This window comes from Myotis brandtii, unplaced genomic scaffold, assembly GCF_000412655.1.
Source record: "Myotis brandtii unplaced genomic scaffold, ASM41265v1 scaffold37, whole genome shotgun sequence".
Taxonomy (NCBI): domain Eukaryota; kingdom Metazoa; phylum Chordata; class Mammalia; order Chiroptera; family Vespertilionidae; genus Myotis; species Myotis brandtii.
In genome coordinates, this window is record NW_005364225.1 from 3,171,418 (window position 1) to 3,176,710 (window position 5,293).

Genomic DNA, 5,293 nt, shown 5'->3' on the forward strand with positions numbered 1-5,293 from the left:
TTTCCCCCAACTGACCCCCTCCAGCCCACCGCAGGCCTTCAGCACCCATATCTGTGCCATGGGTTATGCATATAGCATACAAGTTCTTCGGTGTTGATTACATCCCACCCAGTCACCCTCCCCCGCCTTCCCTCTGAGATTCCACATTCTGTTCCATGCTTCTATGCCTCTGGATCCACTCCCTTCATCAGTTTACTTTGTTACTTAGATTTCACATATGAGTGCGATCATGGGATACTTGTCTTTCTCTGACTGACTTATTTCACTTAGAATGATACTCTCCAGGTCCCTCCATGCTGTCTCAAAGGGTAAGAGATTCTTCTTTTTACTGCTGCCTAGTGTTCCATGGTATAAATGTACCACAGCTTTTTTATCTACTCATCTACTGATGGGCATTTGGGCTGTTTCCAGATCTTAGCTATGGTAAATTGTGCTGCTATGAACATAGGGGTGCATATGTTCTTACTGATTGGTGCTTCAGATTTCTTAGGATATATTCCTAAAAGTGGGATCACTGGGTCAAATCGTAGTTCCATCGTTAATTTTTCTGAGGAAACTTCATAATGTTTTCCATAATGGCTGCACCAGTCTGCATTCCCGCCAGCAGTGTACAAGAGTTCCCTTTTCTCCACATCCTGGCCAGCACTTGTTATTTGTTGATTTGTTGATGGTAGCCATTCTGACAGGTGTGAGGTGATACCTCATTGTCATTTTAATTTGCATCTTTTTGATGATCAGTGACATTGAGCATCTTTTCATATGTCTCTTGGCCATCTGTATGCCCTCTTTGGAGAAGTGTCTATTTAGATCCTTTGCCCATTTTTTAATTGTCTTCCTTTTGTTAAGTTGTATGAGTTCCTTATATATTTTGGATATTAACCCTTTATCAGATGTATCATTGCCAAATATGTTCTCCTGTACAGTGGGTTCTCTTCATTTTGTTGATGGTTTCTGTTGCTGTGTAGAAGCTTTTTGTTTTGATGTAGCCCCATTGTTTATTTTCTCCTTTGTTTCCTCTGCCTTAGGAGATGTATCTGTAAATATATTCTATGAGAGATGTCTGAGATTTTGCTGCCTATGGTTTCTCTTAGGGTTTTTATGGTTTCATGACTTACATTTAGGTCTTTTATCCATTTTGAGTTTATTCTTGTGTATGGTGTAAGTTAGTGGTCTAGTTTCTTTTTTCTTTTTTCTTTTTTTTTGCATGTATCTGTTCAATTTTCCCAACACCATTTATTGAAGAGACTCTTTTGACTCCATTGTGTGCTCTTGCCTCCTTTGTCAAATAATAATTGAGTATAATGGCTTGGGTCGATTTCTGGGTTCTCTGATCTGTTCCATTGATCTATATGCCTGTTCTTGTGCCAGTACCAGGCTGTTTTGATTACGTTGGCTTTGTAGTATAACTTGAAATCTGGTATTGTGATTCCTCCTTTGTTTTTCTTTGTCAAAATTGCTGCAGCTATTCGGGGTCTTTTTTGATTCCATGTAAATTTTTGGAGTATTTGTTCTAGCTCTGTGAAATATGCCATTGGTATTTTAATAGGGATTGCATTGAATCTGTAGATTGCTTTGGGTAGTATGGACATTTTAATGATGTTGATTCTATCAATCCATGAACACGGTATATTCTTTCACTTGTTTATATCTTCCTCTATCTCTGTTTTCAATGTCCTGTAGTTTTCCGAGTACAGGTCTTTTGCCTCCTTGGTTAAGTTTATTCCTAAGTATCTTATTTTTTTTGTTGCAGTGGTAAGTGGTATTGTTTGTTTAGTTTCTCTTTCTGAGTATTCATTAATAGAACAATTGTTTCTAACTCAATGTCTCTAGAGCTTTTCCATCGCATGGCACACATAAACTAATTACTAAATTTCTGCGGCACACCAAAAAATAGATTTTTTGCCAATCTGACAAAAAAAAAAAAGTAGGTATAATTTTGATTCATTCACACCAGATGGCTATTGTTTTGTTGGCTGTTGTCATTTTTTAATTTGACAATCTAAGGGGAAATAGGTCAGTGCCCCTTACTAAATAGTCAGGTATGACATGTCTTAAAAATTCTTGCAGCACCCCAGTTGAAAATCGCTGCTCTAGAGAATAACCATAAATTGAGATACGTCAACTCAAACCTTATTTCCTATATACACAAACTATATATTGAGATTCTGTTATTAGAAGCCCATATGAAAATAGCCATTAATATTAATGACTGCCATACATTGTAAGTTTTAGTGTCAGTCATTGTGGTAATCACTTCATAACAAGTAACTAATTTAATCTTCATGATAACCTCAGGAGCTAAAAAAAATTTTATCTTCAATTTACAGATGAAGCAACCCAGTAGAGCTAGAATTGGGTTTCTGATCTGACTTCATTTCCATGCTATTAAACATAGTTATACTATGAAAATACCAAAACTGATCATAAAAATCAATAAAGATAAAAGAAACCACAAACATATGTGAAACTAAACACAATATGAGAACTGCTTTGTAAATATGAAAGGTTGTTTTCTCCCCACATATACTTGTCTGGCCAAAGTTTGTTAAAGTGAAATTTAGACTGAAGACATCTTTATCTGGTAAATCTCCCTGTGAAAAATATTCTTTATTGCTCTGAAAACTAGAAAAAAATTAATCTCTGTAATTATGGGTATTTGTATTCTTTTTGCTTTTTTGTTGTTTTTTTCTCTATTAAACATGTTTTGTTTCTGTCATTTTTTTAAAATTTAGAGATCATTGGGAGCTACTAAAAAAAAAATTGTCAAGCTTGAATTAATAAAGGTTGTATAGACAGAATATATACCATTCATGTATATTTAAGTGACAACTAACAATTAAAAAACTATCACTTTCCAAGTAAACACTGAACTTTAAGACTATGCACTCAAAATATAATCACTGATTATAAGGTTGAAAAAAAGATGATGAATTTCATCAACACAATAAAATGATTTACTTTTGAATAATGGAAAAAAATAAGCAAAGAAGTTCCTAAACTTAAATTAGTATCTTAAACCCAAAATGAAAATAACTATACCTATATTTTTATTTTGGGATTTAAAATAAAACACAAAGAGCACATATGTCAAACTTCATCACATTGTACATTTTAAGTATGTGCAGTATATCAATTATATCTCAATAAAGTTGGAAAAACCTGGAAAAAAATTACTATGAGGTTAGGTCCTGTGGAAAATGCTTTTATAAAGTATTAAGCAGGAATAGTCACCAGATTTTTTAAAAAATATATATTTTATTGATTTTTTTACAGAGAGGAAGGGAGAGGGACAGAGAGCTAGAAACATCGATAAGAGAGAGACATCAATCAGCTGCCTCCTGCACACTCCCCACTGGGGACGCGCCCGAAACCAAGGTACGTGCCCTTGACCAGAATCGAACCCGCAACCCTTGAGTCCGCAGGCCGACGCTCTATCCACTGAGCCAAACCGGCCAGGGCAACATCAGATTTTTTTTTTTTAAGGGCCATTTCAATTCAGTGGGTTAGAAATGTTCAGTCTGCTTATCAATGTACAGAGCTAGGTTAAATGGGAAACCATGTGGAAAAATTAAAATGAGCTTAAAAATTATTTTGAGCTGAATCATGGACATACTAGTAAATGTGAGACTATTTCCATGAGTCTATGTAGGCAAAAAAGCAAACATGGCACATAAAATAAACTTAATTGTGCTTCATTAAAATTAAGAATTTCTGAGCATCAAAACTATGAACAAGCTACAGACAAAAAGGAAAATATTTGCAACACATATAGGGTGTCCCCCTCAAAAATGTATACACCTTTCACAGCTGATGGCTGTAGATTCTATTACATTTTGAAAATTAAATGTATTATAACAAACATTGCCTTTATAGTGTGTATGAATGTTTGGAGGGACACCCTGTATATCTGGCACTGGACTTATATTATAAACTTCCCTTAAATAAGAAAAGACTGACAACCTTTCATGGGCAAAACACTTGACTAAGCACTTCACTGAAGAAGATATCCAACCGGTCACTATGCATATAAAAAAGTGCTCGACAACATTAACTATCAAGGAAACGCAAGCTTAAAAATCACAATGAGAAATTAATACAACCTCACCAGCATGGGCTGTTTGCAAAAATGCAGAACAACTGGAAATCTCACATTGCTAGTTGGTGTGTAAGTTGATCTACTTTAGAAAACTTCTGGCAGTATCTAGTAAAACCAGTATGCCCTATGGCTAAGCACTTCCAAGCTCGGATATATTCCCAAGGGGAATGAGTGCATCAGTCCATCAAAAGACATGCGCCCTGCTCTGGCCCCACCTGCTTAGTTGGTTGGAGTGTCTTCCCAAAAGGTTGTGGGTTCTATTCCCCGTCAGGGCATACACCTAGGTTTCGGGTTTGATCCCCAGTTGGGGTGCGTACTGGAGGCAACCCATCAATGTTTCTCTCCTCTCTCGTTCTCTCTCCCTCTCTCTCTACCTTCCTCCCTCTCTCAAAACATATCCTCAGATGAAGATGTAAAAATAACAAAAAGGCAAGTACCCAATGTTTGTGACTGCTTCTAGAATATCCTCAAAGTGTAAACAACCCAGAAGGATAAACTGTGGTTTAGTAATACAATGGAGTACTAATCAAAGTGAAAATTTTATACATATATATATGTATATATATATACACAATCTCAGTGTGTGTGTTTCTCTCTCCTGCTGTTGTGGACAGGGATAATCAAGATCAGTTCTTGAAGACTAGGGGGAAAGGAAAGGGAATTAGCAAAGAGGTGGGAAAAAACGATCCCCACATTCCGAAGCCAGATCCACCGCAATTAGACAAAACAAGAATGATAGATACAAAAGGTAATTTTTCAATACAAAATAAGAAATGTGTGTCTATTAAACAGCCTATTGCACTGTGGTGTGTATGTCAACATTGCTTTAGCCTTCAGATGTCCCTTTACAAAAAAAAGAGCCAGATGGTAAATCCATAGTTTCCCCAGTAGTCACGTCGTGGTAGGCATTTGTCTTCCAAAATAGATAAACCTAATTAACTCAGAATAATTTTTCTTCAGAAATGTTTGAGTCATCACACTTAGATAACGATAAATCCAAGATTACCACCACCTTTGAGACTAGGAATGCAACCCACCCACGCACAGTTATTATTATCAGGAGTTCATTCCTACAAGAATGCATTGGCAATTGTTCTAGCGATCACAGCCGCTAGGCCGGGGGTGGAGGAGTGTGAGTGCTGGGGCCCTGCCCGCCCTGAGCTGGGACGGAGGACCCGGCGGGGGGAGACGGGAGGC